The 14684-nt window shown below is 38.3% G+C and overlaps 1 protein-coding gene across 1 annotated transcript in view; it reads left to right on the forward strand.

Moving 5' to 3' along the window:
• The window catches only part of PAK2 (p21 (RAC1) activated kinase 2), an 83015-nt gene continuing 71645 nt past the window's right edge, over nucleotides 3315-14684 (forward strand). The window contains exon 1 of the mRNA XM_018046304.1: nucleotides 3315-3541. The gene's annotated coding sequence lies outside the window, so the exon portion shown is untranslated. The remainder of the gene's footprint in view (nucleotides 3542-14684) is intronic.

The following is a 14684-nucleotide window of genomic DNA, read 5'->3' on the forward strand; positions in this document are numbered from 1 at the left end:
GGTTAAAATATATCCACATTTTGGCCTGGGTTGGTACAGGGGATTTTTTTCTCCTAGTCTATTCTCAGAGGGTATAGTCCTCTGAATTTTCCAGCCTTGTGCAAGATTATAGTCCCAACTCTTTCTACAGGCTCATAGCCTTGTCTTTGGTCTCTTGTCTCCTGGGCATCCATAGATATTTGTGGTAAGTAGGTTTTTTCAACACAACACAACATAACACAACACAACAGGCTTCATTGACTTGGTTACTACTTTGGTTTCTTGCTCCTCCTTTGGGTTGAATGTGAAGTTTGGAAGGCCATCAGAGGTATTCCTCTCTCTTTGTTTTAATTGGAGGATGATTGCTTTATAATATTGTGTTGACTTCTGCCATATATAAACATCAATCAGCCGCAGGTATATACATGTTCCCTCCCTCCTGAACCCTGCTCCCATCTTCCACCCCATGCCACCCCTCTAAGTTGTCACAGAGCACAGAGATCAAATTGCCAACATCTGCTGGATCATTGAAAAAGCAAGAGAGTTCCAGAAAAACATCTATTTCTGCTTTATTGACTGTGTGGATCACAATAAACTATGGAAAATTCTGAAGAGATGGGAATACCAGACCACCTGACCTGCCTCTTGAGAAACCTGTATGCAGGTCAGGAAGCAACAGTTAGAACTGGACATGGAACAACAGACTGGTTCCAAATAGGAAATGGAGTACGTCAAGCCAGTATATTGTCACTTGCTTATTTAACTTATATGCAGAGTACATCATGAGAAACGCTGGGCTGGAAGAAGCACAAGCTGGAATCAAGATTGCTGGGAGGAATATCAATAACCTCAGATATGCAGATGACACCACTCTTATGGCAGAAAGTGAAGAAGAACTAAAGGGCCTCTTGAAAGTGAAAGAGGAGAGTGAAAAAGTTGGCTTAAAGCTCAACATTCAGAAAACTAAGATCATGGCATGCAGTCCCATCACTTCATGGCAAATAGATGGGGAAACAGTGGAAACAGTGTCAGACTTTATTTTTCTGGGCTCCAAAATCACTGCAGATGGTGAGTGCAGCCATGAAATTAAAAGACACTTACTCCTTAGAAGAAAAGTTATGATCAACCTAGACAGCATATTCAAAAGCAGAGACATTACTTTGCCAACTAAGGTCCGTCTAGTCAAGGCTATGGTTTTTCCAGTGGTCATGTATGGATGTGAGAGTAGGACTATAAAGAACGCTGAGCACTGAAGAATTGATGCTTTTGAACTGTGGTGTTGGAGAAGACTCTTGAGAGTCCCTTGTTCTGCAAGGAGATCCAGCCAGTACATCCTAAAGGAGATCAGTCCTGGGTGTTCATTGGAAGGACTGATGCTAAAGCTGAAACTCCAGTACTTTGGCCACCTGATGCAAAGAGCTGACTCATTGGAATAGACCCTGATGCTGGGAGGGATTACGGGCAGGAGGAGAAGGGGACGACAGAGGATAAGATGGTTGGATGGCATCACTGACTCAATGGACATGGGTCTGGGTGGACTCCGAGAGTTGGTGATGGGCGGGGAGGCCTGGCGTGCTGTGCTTCATGGGGTTGCAAAGAGTCAGACACAACTGAGCGACTGAACTGAACTGAATTGGGTTGAGCTTATGCCTTTGAAAGGATGTTCTATTTTATCCAGCATTTTGTATATTTAATAGTGGGGATGTTTTTCAAGTTATCTAATATTGTGCCCTATTGCTCCTTGAATCCCTTTTCTCATATTCTTCATATCAATTAAGCTGTTTTGCTCTTTGTCTCAGCAAGAACAATTTGGCTTTCTCTATCTATTTCCATTGCTATTACTCTAGCACTAGTCATGATTAATGCCTCCCTAATTCATTCCTTTGCCTTCTTGCATCTCAAAACTCCATTCTCCATGTAGCAGTCTAGTATAAACCAGGTAACATCACTTCCCTGCTTACAACTATTTAATAACTTCTTGGGATAAAGTCCAGCCTCATTACTATGTCATTTAATATCCTTCCTGACCTGAATCTTGTCTTCTCTAGTGTTTTGCCATTCTACACTACTCCTCTTGCACTAAACTGCAGTTACACAGGCCTTTTTAACTGACCTTAGCGAGTTTTTGTTTTCCTTCCTCTGCTTGTAATGCTCCTGAAAGCTTCTCATGGCTCTCTCTTTCAGTTCTTAAACGTCATCTCCTTAAAGATGTTTTCACTGGCCACCTTATCCAAAGTAATCATCCTAGTTTTTTTCCTCATACCAGATTCTATTTTAATTATTGTGTTTTTATATTTGGAAGTTCCACAAAGACAAAGTGACTCATGTTCACTCTTGTATCCCTGATACCCAGGAGTGACTGGTACATATTAGACACTGAGTGAATACATTGAGGAATCTAGTCAAAGCTATGGTTTTTCCAGTAGTCATGTATTGATGTGAGAGTTGGGCCATAAAGAAAGCTGAGGGCCAAAGAATTGATGCTTTTGAACTGTGGTGTTAGAGATGACTCTTGAGAGTCCCTTGGACTGCAAGGAGATCAAACCAGTTAATCCCAAAGGAAATCAGTCCTGAATACTCATTGGAAAGTGTGATGCTGAAGCTGAAACTCCCAATACTTTGGCCACCTGATGCAAAGAACTGACTCATTGGAAAAGACCCTGATGCTGGGAAAGGTTGAAGGCAGGAGGAGAAGGGGATGACAGAGGATGATATGGTTGGACGGCATCACCAGCTTTATGGACATGAGTTTGAGCAAGCTCCGGGAGTTGGTGATGGACAGGGAAGGCTGGCATGCTGTAGTCCATGGGGTTGCAAAGTGTCAGACATCACTGAGCGACTGAACTGAACAGAATGAAAACATTGCGGAACTCCTCTGTGAATAAAACATGGAGGCCTTGATTTGCAAGGAGGTGGGCCTTAATTAGCACCAAAATACATTGAGTTACAGGCAAAAAGCAAAATGGATAGTGGATGAATTCTCAGAAACAGATGTCCTGGAACAGGTTCATGTAACAAAAATCGTCTTTCAGCGTCTTTGGTTGGCACACCTGACTGGAGACAATGCTGAACTACATGAGGGACTGGCGCTCTCTCAATATAGAGAATAACCCCCAAAAAAAGAACGTGGGAGAGAGACGTGGAACACGTCTCCAAACTACAACTCCCGACAGGCCCCGCGTGAACTCCCACTGGGAGGTGGTGCCGGTCTCCGCCCAGTGAAACTCGGGCTTCGGTCCCGCCCCTCTCCGCTCCCCGCCGTCGCCCTCCCCTAGGGTTGTGGCCACGCGCAGCGGCAGTGGTTGTTCCGCTTCCCCTCTGGCCTGGGCCGTCGCCATTGCCGAAGGCTCCCTGCCCTCCCCTCCCGGCGCCCGCGGGGCTCGGCTGCCGCCTGGCCTAGCGGTAGCAGCGGCTGCGCTCCAGCGCGGTCCCTCTTCCCGCCCCGCTTCCCCTTCCCTCCCCTCCCCGCCCCGCGTCGCGCGCTTGCTCGGGGCGGCTCCGGAGCCCGCCGGGAGCTCGGCCGGAGGCTCCTCGCTGGGGCGGGGACCTTTCCTCGCCTAGGGTAAGTGTGCAGACAGGCCGGGACGCGGGCCGTCGTTCTCATTCCTCCTCGCTTCTGCGCGGCCTGGCCGGCGTGAGCGGCCCGGGGCAGCTGACCTGCCCCGCGCGGGCCCGGGAAGCCGCCACCTGCGTGCCTGGAGCCGCAACTCTTGGGGCGGTGGCTCATTGTCTGCGCCCTCGGGCTGTTTTCTTCTCCGGCTCTAGCCTGAAATGGGAAGCTTGCTGGGCTGGTGAGATCTAACTCTTCCTGGACCCGGCCCTGCCCTGAACCGTGTCGCGCCACTGTCTCTGCCTTCTGCTGATCTCCCTTCCCTCGCGTTTCAGCCGCCTTTTCTTCATTTACTTTACTGTTCGGCGAAACGTTTCGGGTTTTAGTCCTTGATTTTTTTCGTCCCTTACAGAGTCCCAGCTCTTCCTTATCTCTCTGGTCATCCCAGTTTCTTTACCGAGGCACATTGTCTAAAGCCGCTTCATTCTTTCCTAAACTGCAATCTGTGATCTCTTCCATATTCCGCATCAGTAGAAAACGAATAGTTTTCCGAGGGTTTGAGAGCCTCCGTTTAAAAACAGAACTTTCGGGTCTTCTCGTGATTCCTTTTGATCCTCCGCCAGGAGGTGAATATTTGCTTCTTTAGGTAACTTAGCTGAAGGTTGGCTTTCACCATGTTTAGCTTTCTTTAAAACAACACATACTCACAAAACGTTGTCGAGTATTCCTCAGTGGGCTCAACCTTTTGACTCATTCTTTAAAGATAGAGTCATCCAAGAGCTGAAGAGTGGAAAGCAATTGCCGTTGTCGTCAGTTGTGGGGTTGTACTACCGGCCCTGTATCTTATCTTTAATGGGAATACTCTGGGCAGTGCGAACTTGATTTCTTTCCTCCTTGATAAATAATGCCAACTCCTATTGGTTTAGTTATCTCAGATTTATTTTACAAGTGATCTGTGTTTTTTTGTTTTCTTTTTCAACCTCTGTAAAAAGACAATCAAAATGGTTAGGCCTAAAATTAGACTCCCACGAGCTGTGTTTTGGATCAAGGTTGTTCACGTCACGTTTTTTCCCCTGCTCTGTTTGACTCTTCCGCTCTTGCAAGTAGGCAGGATATTGAAATGTAGAAGAATTTGCTCTGGGGGTTTTGTTGTTGTACGGTTATTCAAAAGAATAACATTAAATAAAGTTAAGATTGGGATGAAGACAGTGAATGGTAATTTTTAAAGCAGGTTAGAACTTGTCAACTTTTCCAGGAGCTCTGTGGCTTTTGTAAATCACACTCATAATCCCTTATATATATTTTGTATGTATCTATGAAAAAATATATATCTAAGTGAAACGTTTGTTCATGTTCTCCTCTTAAGGGTATTGATTTAAGGCAACTCTTAAGTCCTTAGTTTTAAAATCTTTTCTTGTTTTAACTAGCCAGAAACACAGACTTCCATTATGAAAAATGAACCTTAAAATGTTTCTGACCTGTAACATATGTAGGACTTAAACCCACTTTCAGGTTTTGGTGAAAGAGGTTGACCTAAATTCAGTGTGTTTTCAGGACTGTCATTTTGGTAGCGTCAGTTGTCCTTAATTCATTGAGAGGTCTTCTTGGCCTAAGGGGTTAAGGTCTAGAAATGTTGGAGTGTGCAAGTGGATGTGTTGATGTCAGCTTCTCTGCCAGTGCTTTCTATAAGCAGGTACTTCTACTGAGGAAGAGTTCTGCGTATTCTGCTTCTCTTAGGGCCCTGATTCCAGTTTACAATTATTCAGAATTATTCTTCTGGACTTTTGACATTAAATGCTAACCTTGCAAACCCAAATTCATAAAGTCTGTAATTGTAGTCTGTCTACTGAACAAATGAATAGGGGTTCCTATGATTCTCTAGTCTTTTTGATGGGCAGATTTCCAAGCAGACATGGTTAGCAGTGGTGTATGTATCTTTTCAATTATAATTTTTTTTTAAAGAGAAAACTTGGAAATTGTTCAGGTAGCTGGATAAACATTCAGTTATTCTTTTTTTTTTTTAATTTTTTTTTTTGGCTGTGCTGGGTCTTCATTGCTGCAGTTGGGCTTTCTCTAGTTCAGTGAATGGGGGCTACTCTCTAGTTGAGGTACGCAGACTTCTTATTGGGATGGCTTCTCTGTTGAGCATGGGGGGCTTCAGTAATTGTGGCTCGCCTGCTTAGTTACCCTGAGGCATGTGGAATCTTTCTGGATCAGGGATGGAACCTGTGTCCGCTGCCTTGGCAGGTGGATTCTTTACCCTTCGGCCAGCAAGGAATTCTCTATTCTTTTTTAAAAGAGAGAGATCTTGTTGGAATAGCTTGGGATAAAATAGGTGGATATTGTTAAATTCTTCCTATGTTTAATCTGTCTATATTGATTATTCTAGTATTTGAATATAACATTTCTTTTGGCTTTCTGAATTTTCTACTTTTGATTAAAATGTGAAACTGCACCTTGTTTTCAAGTCTTTAAGGCTTTGGCATTCTGATCAATTTGTTTTTAAACGCTCTTGCAGTTAGTTACAGGGCTAATTCCAGACTAATCAAGGAGGGTGTTAAGCTACTCACAAATCTGAGTTGTCCTTTGTATCCTTCTTGTACCTCTTGTACCTTGGTAGAAGCAGAAAGATGCAAAAAAAAGAAAATAGAATAAAGAAAAAAAAAATAGCCCCTGTTGCCTTAAAAAATACTATTTTCTTCTGTGATAAGAATTGAGTGTCACCACTTCTTCATTTTAGGATCACTAACCTGAGTAAGAATAGTTAGTCCAAATATGCAGGCCACATTTCATGTCATTCCAGGTATCAAAAGTGGTTAGGAGCTGGAGACCTGGGTTTGAATCCTAGTTCTTGGACTTGACTCTGGACAAGATACATATTCTTTTCAGAGTTGATTTTTTTAATCTATAAGATGAGGATTAATAATAATAACAGTATAATACAAATTTCATAAGGCTATTTGGAGCAAATGAGAAATACAGGGAAAATTACTTAGCAAATACTGTGCTTACATGATTAATAAATGTTAATTGATATTCTGTTCTAAAATGTGTTTTATATTTAGTTGCTTCTGCAACAAATGTTATACTTAGAAACTTAGATTTAAGACTGCTTTCTAAAGTGGTTGGAATCTCAGGACCATGTTTTTGAGATCATAACTTAAAAAAATTACATTTCAGGGAAAAAGTTTCATCAATGAAATCAAATATAAGTTTTTTTAATACATATTTCTCAGATTTTAAAATAGTCATATTTCTCATAGAAAATTTAGAAAGTAAACTATTAAGAAACAGGACAAAAATTACTATACAAAAATCACTTTAGCCCTCAGAGATAACCATAATTATAACAGATTAGAATAGTGAGTTTTTTCCCCCTTATTTTAAAATTAAATTTCAAAGGCAGTCACTTCATGCTTATCACAAAAGATTCAAGCAAGTCAGTTATTTAGAGTAAAAAGTGAAAATTACTTTCCTTTCTAGTTGCATTTCTTACAGGTACCCACTGTTAGCAATTTTGTTTTCTTTATGCAATTAAAAATAAACACAGTGTGTGTGTAATCTTACCTTAATTTTATTTTTAATAAAAAAATCTAATTGTTATAAATTCTTTTCCATCTCAGTACTTGTTATACCTCATGTTTTTAATAGTCATGCAATATTCTATTCTTTTCTTGTACTTTACTTAATTCTTTATGGTTATTTTTGGGCAACTAAAAGTGAGCTTTAGTGAACTTATATCTTTGTGCACATACATATGTATAGAAGTATTTCCATAGAAAGAATTCTTAAGTGTGCATTTTAAGTTTTAATAGATGCCACACTGCCTTCCTAAAAGGTTATACTAATCTATACTTCTTTATTGAATTGCAGAAGCTCTTTACATATAGTAGATATTAATGCTTTAAGAGTATCTTTTCCATTTTACCTTTATCAAAAGACAATCTTCTATATTTTCTTTTGGTACTTTAATAATTGTATTTGAATCTTAATACTTCAGATTATTTTTTTGGTGCACAATGGGGTAAGAGTTTGGCTACTGAAATAAAATATAGGTATGAAAATATTTCAGGACTTTGAGGTTGGTGTAAAAATTTGTCACATGATAAGGATTCAGAGAGGAATATTTTAATAGTTTTATTGTAAGCATCACATCTGAAAAGGAGGGGGAAATGCCCTCTTTTGGCTCCTAGTTCTTGGCATCTACCTAATTCATCCTCAGCCTTCAAATTTTAGCTTTTGAGTATAGCTTTCTTTGGGAGTCTTCCCTGATTTCCGGTATGATTTAGATACTCTTATTGCTTTTATATGTTTTCTTAACACATTGATCCATAATCTTTCTTTGGAGTATGCTGAAAGGATGAGTTATTCATTTGGAAATGAGAGTTATATCTCAATTTTTGTCAATTGAAACTAATCAAAAAGGAGATGCAAAGAACTCTAGTTTTGGTTAAAATTGAAACACATATATACATACGGGCTTCCCATGTGGCGCTAATGGTAAAGAACCCGCCTCCAGTGCAGGTTAGAGGTAACAGACTCTGGTGGATCCCTGGGTTGGGAAGATACCCTGGAGCAGGGCACAACAACCCACTCCCGTATTCTTCCCTGGAGAATCCCATGGTCAGAGGAGCCTGGCGGGTTGCCATCCATATTGGGTCACGCAGAAACCCACTCCAGTATTCTTGCCTGGAGAATCCCATGGACAGAGGAGCCTGGCGGGCTGCAGTCCACATGGGGTCGCACAGAAACCCACTCCGGTATTCTTGCCTGGAGAATCCCATGGACCGAGGAGCCTGGCAGGCTGCAGTCCATATAGGGTTGTACAGAGTCGGAGACGACTGAAGCGACTTAGCGCAGTACTTATATGCATAAGCGTTCAGGGCTCTTTTAACCTACATTGCTGAGTTCTTCCTAACATGTTTCTGATCACACTATTATCTTGTAGATAATATTTTTTCATGTAAATATTTAGTAAGTTCTGGGAAAATAGAGGTTTTATTTTAATCCCTATTTCGTAGGTGCATTTTAAGGTATAATCTCAGCTTTCAAAAAATTAATTCCTAGTCTCAGATTCCCTGGCAATCCAGTGGTCAAGACTCTGTTTCCTTTGTGTTTCCCCTGGTTGGGGAACTGAGATCTCAAAAGCCACATGGTGTGCCCCAAAATTAATTCCTATGCTTTTTAATTTTGAGATTTGGTTTATAAAGCAAAAATGTTACATAATAACCACATGAACAACAAGAGTTGGAGTAAAACTTTTAGACACAATTTCAGTTTCTCTAAAGATCAGGTTATTAAAGAATAAAAAGTTACATTGGCAAATATAATAGTAAAAATATAGCCAGGTGTTTGATAGATTATCTGTTGTAAATTCTTTCTGAACTTTTTCACCTTCCCTATTAAATATTTGAAAAGAATAAAGTTTAAAAAAAAAAATTGCCTATGAATGACTGCTGTTAATACAGTATTTTGATATTTCTTTATATTTTGTAATTGTACATAATTTACTTTTCTGAAATTTTGGAATCATATTTTGTGGAATTTGCTATCTTCATTTTTTTTTAACTCAACATTAAATCTTGACAGTTTCCTTCTGTTCTCCTTAAAAATTATTTTTTTAAACGATTTTTTTAATGTTTGCCTAATGTTCTATTGTACAGCTATGCCTTAGTTTCACTATTTTCCTATTGGCCAATGCGTAATTTATTCCAGTGTTTTATACAAATAATTCTATAGTGAATATCTTTTTATTTTTCCCTGATTACTTAGAGTATTTTCTTAGAAATGGGATTACTGAATAAAAGCATATAAACATTTAAAACTATTAAGTTACGCTTCAGAAATGTTTGATGTGTGTTATCACTAGCTTTGTGAATCTCATTTTGTTGCTGTTGTCCTTGAAACAACCATCATTCTTAATGAAATTATTAAATATGCTTAAATTTGTGTATTGCTAGGCAAATAAATTAGTTTGATAGGCATTTCTTGTTTAAATTACAGTTTTGTTTTTGTGGATTTGGTTTAGTTTATTATTTCTGATAAATATACAGAAGTAACTAGATTTTCTTTTTTCAGTAAGTTCTCTTTAAAAAACTTTTTACACTATTTTAAAAGTTCGTTTCCATTCACAGTTCTTATAAAACATTCGCTACATTCTGTGTGTTGCATGAAACATCCTTGAGCCTATCTTACACCCAGTAGTTTGTACCTGTAGAAATAACTAGATTTTTGTGTTCACGATTGTTTTTATTATCTATCTGGATTTCAGTAAAATTTTATTTACTTTTGTTTTCCAGGTTCCTTGTCTTACCTAAAAATAATAATAATTTTTGCGAGGTCTCTGGGGTCACACAGAGTCGGACACGACTGAAGTGACTTAGCAGCAGTAGTAGCAGTTGCTTTATTTCCAATAGTTACAGTATTTATTTTTATTTTAGCTCTTTATTACATTGATTAGAATCTCCAAGATTGTCTTGGAATGTCTCTGGTATTTTTACAATTAAGGATGACTACAGCTATTGGTTTTAGATTAAAATTCCTTGTTATTTATTTTCTTCTTTATAAAAAAGAATTGTCTTCTGAATTTTATCAAATGTTTTTATAACACTTACTTAGGTGATGGTAAGGTTTTTCTTTTACTACTTACGAAAGTATGTAAATAAATTGGCTAATAACATTCCCAAGATACTCAAAGACCTATATAATGAGGAACCAAACTTGTTAGTCAAGTGTACAGAATTTATTGAAAGAGTAGAAGAGAATCTTATAGGAATTTTTAATTTAATAAGAATACACAGTCCATATGGTAACTTCTGTAGTCTGTGGAGAAATCCTTACTTACTCTCATGCATCAGCTTTGATAAATTTGCATCTAATATTTTTTAAGATATTCAAATTTATTATATGGGTATATGTAAATTTTTATGATTAAAATTTGTGGTGTTCATTTCCATCAGTTATTAGTGATTTTGTTATTTTTCTTAATTTGGTTTACCAAATGTTTTCTTGGTAATTTTTTAATAAGAAACTTTGACATTCATTCTGTTAATTTTCTGTGTTCTGATTTTCTAACTTCTGCTTTTTATTTTGTTCCTGCTTTTTTTTGTTGTTATACTTTTTCTAACTTAGTAAATTCTTAGTTCTTTCTCTTTTTTATTTAATGAGAACATTTAATGCTCTTAATTTGCCTCTGAGTACAACTTTTGCATTCTGAAATGCCTCTGAATGATTTTCTTGTATTCATTGCTTTCCAAATAGTTGGTAATTCTAATTTGATTACTTCTTTGACTCAGGAGGTACTTGGTACAGTTCTGTTCACTCTTGCGTTCTTTCATTGTCAGTGACTATGGTTTTTTAAAATATTTTTGAGTTGATTGAGAGTTTCTTTGTGACTTAAAGCATAATCCAATTTTCTAAATGATCTTTGAAAACTTACAAAGAACATTTTCTATTTGCACATACAGTTTATATACACACATGTATCTGTCAATCTTTATTCAAATTGTCTTACTCCTTATTAATAGTTTTTATTAACTGTAAGACCTAGCCTTTATTAAGTTTTTAATCCGTCAAAGACTGAGAGGTAGCATTGTTTCTAAACAGCTTATGCTTACTTATATTGAGGCCTTTATGTTTGTTTCTTCTGCCTGAATACTGTCTTCCTTTCATATGTCACTGCTTTAAAGAAGCCTTACCTGATCAGCCATCCAATACAGCCTCCTCTGCCCCTGCTCAGTATCTAACCTTTTGTCCCTTTGTGTTTTTCTTCATAGCACTTCCACCCGAATTTATTTTTTCATTTACTTGTTTGTTTCTTTGCTATTATTCTGTTCAGAACTTAGAACAAGTATGTATGCAGTAAGAATGTGTTTGTTGAGTAAAGGGTGCCCAGTTTTTTAATTATTTTATTTCATTTTATACCATTTTAGAGTCACAAAAAAATTGAGCAGAAAAGTACAGAGAGCTCTCATACACCCTGATCTACTCTCTCCCTTAGCTTCCCCAGCCATCATTATGCGTTATGTGGTATATTTGTTACGACTGATGAACCACTGTACATCACTGTCAATCAAAGCTCATAATTTATATTAGGATTCACTTTTGATGATTAATATAATGAGTATTGGGTATTGACAAATGGTGGATAAATGCCACGTATCCATCATTATAGTATCATACAGAATAGTTTCTCAGCTCCTAAAATTCCCTGTGCTCCTCTTATTTGTCCCTCCTTTTTCACTAATCCTTGACAACTACTGATGCTTTAAATGTCTCCATGGTCTTGCCTTTTCCAAAATGTCATATAGTTGGGTTATACCATATGTAACTTTTTCAGCTTCTTTCACTTAACAATATGCATTTGAGTTTCATTCATTATTTTTTTATGGCTTAATAGCTCTTTGCTCTTTTGTGCGGAATAATACTCCATTGTTGGAATATACCACAGTTTGTCTATCCGCTTACCTACTGAAGGACATCTTGGTTGCTTCCACCTTTGGCAGTTATGAGTAAAGCTGCTATATAAACATCCATGTTTGGGTTTTGCATGGGTATAAGTTTTCAGCTGATTAGAGTAAATAGCAAGGAAAACGATCACTGTATTGTACGGTAAGAATGTATTTAGTTTCGTGAGAATCTGCTAAAACTGTCTTTCAAAGTGACTGAACCATTTTGCTTTCCCAGCAGCAATGAATGAGAGTTCCTGCTGCTCAAATCCTCATCAGCATTTAATGTTATTCGTGTTTTGGATTTTAACCATTTAAATAGATGTGTAGTGCTATCTTACTGTTGCAGTTTGCAATTCCCTAATGAAGTATGAGGCTGAGCGTCTTTATTTCAGATGCTTCTTTTGCAGATATTTTCCCCTACTCTGTGGCTTGTCTTGTTATCGCAACCCTGATGATTTTTATCATGTTTTTGGTATAATATTATTGATGCATGTTTAAGTTCTGTACTGCTAAAGGTCTGCATCCCACCTGATCAATAAAAATTTGTCATATTTAATCTGAGTCTTTTATTTTACTTAAATTCGTATCAGTCCTGTTCTTTGTTCAGTAAGTTATTAGCCAGCTTTTTCTTTCCATGCCACTTTTAGTTGTAGCTCTTTTAAATTATAACTACTGAACTACTAAAATAGTTTTGTTTTAATCTAAAATGAATACTGAAAACATATATGTGTATTGTCATAATTTTGTTGAGTGTGTTTCTGTTATTTTTTAATGCTTTCTATTTTTTAATGGCTCATTGCTACTGCTTCTACATTTTTGTGAAATATACATAGTGTATAGTTATCTTCTTAACCAATTTTAGGTGAAGTTAACTATTAAACAACATGAGTTTGAATTGCCCGGGTCCACTTACGCCTGTTTTTTTTTTTTTCCTCCTTAGTAAATACTATAGTACAGCACTATTCAAGGTTGGTTGAATCCTAGGATGCAGAACCACAGATACAGAGGAACTTTGGAGAAACCATATTATGGAGAGCTGGACTGTGGGTTATACTCCGATTTTTTACTGTGTGGAGGATTGTGCCCCTAACCCCAGGCTGTTCAGAGTCAACCATATGCAGTTCTTTGGCATTAAGTATGCTTACATTGTACAACCATCATTACCATCCATCTCCAGAATTTTTTATCTTTGCTAACTGAATCTTTGCATTCATTAAATGCTGACCCCTCTATTCCTCTCTATCCCTCGTGACTGTGTCTAATCTACTTTCCCTTATGATTTTGCTATTTCCAGGTGATTCATATAAGTAGAATCGTACAGTATTTGTCCTTTTGTGTCTGCTTATTTCACATAGCATATTTTCAAGGTTCATCCTTATAGTGTTTATGGGGCTTCCCTGGTAGCTCAGCTGGTAAAGAATCCGCCTGCAATTCAGGAGACCGTGGTTCACTTCCTGAGTTGGGAAGATCCCCTGGAGAAGGAATAGGCTAACCACTCCAGTATTCTTCGGCTTCCCTGGTGGCTCAGATGGTAAAGAATCCACCTGCAATGCAGGTGACCTGGGTTTGATCCCTGGGTTGGGAAGATCCCCTGGAGGAGGGCATGGCAACCCACTCCAGTATTCTTGCCTGGAGAATCGCCGTGGACAGAGGAGCCTGGCGGGCTACAGTCCATGGGGTCACAAAGAGTTGGACAGGACTGAACGACTAAGCACAGCACGTACCTGAAGCTTCATGCTTTATTTTTTCATTTCCAAAAATATTTTTGGTTACTTTTAGTTCTGCTTTCTTCCTTGGAAACACTTGCAGTCATTAGGTTAGCTCATTTCTGTCTTTTGTGTGTGCTTCTCAAATGTTTGTCTTTATCACTCATTTGATTTTCCTTTATCACCTCCAGTGTCGGCTTTACTTCTGCTATTAAAATATAGTTTCTTTGCATCTTTTAAAAATTTACTCCATTCCTTTTTTTGCTTAAATTACCCTCATTTCATCTTGGTCTTTTCTCTTTATATATATGCCTGTTTCGTGGAATTTGCCAAACAGTGTTTAGAACTTAATTCTGTGTCCTGAATTAATTCACCTTCTAAGTTAGATTCTACTTTTATGAAAAGTAATTTTCTCTATTTTTGTGCTGCATTATTGTTGGGATCAGTGTTGGATTTTTTTTCCTGCTTATTCATCCTTTTTCTTTTTTAAATATTTATTTTTATTTACTTATTTATTACGTTTCCCAGGTAGCTCAGTGGTAAAGAATCCACCTGCCAACGCAGGAGATGCAGGTTTGATCCCTCGGTCAGGAAGATCCCATTAAGAAGGAAATGGCAACCCATTCTAGTATTCTTGCCTGGGAAGTTGCATGGACAGAGGAGTCTGTCCGGCTCCAGTCCATGGGGTCGCAAGAAGAGTTGGACACAACTGAGCAACTAAACAATAAAAGCTTATTTATTTGGCTCTGCCGGGTCTTAGTTTCTGCATCTGGAATCTAGTTCCCAGACCAGGGGATCAAACCCCCATGCCTGGAAGCAATGTGGAGCCTTAGCCCCTGGACCACCAGGGAAGGCCCCTGCTTATTCCTCCTTGAATGGTAGCTGCTGTTACCTGATACTCATTTATTGGAAGCGTTTGTGGGATTGATTGTCCTTGCCTCTACAGCTGGCTAGGGTTCTGGTTGAAACCTCTTCTTAGGTGTGTTGCTGAAGGATAAA

The sequence above is a fragment of the Capra hircus genome, chromosome 1 (assembly GCF_001704415.2).
Source record: "Capra hircus breed San Clemente chromosome 1, ASM170441v1, whole genome shotgun sequence".
NCBI classification, from domain to species: domain Eukaryota; kingdom Metazoa; phylum Chordata; class Mammalia; order Artiodactyla; family Bovidae; genus Capra; species Capra hircus.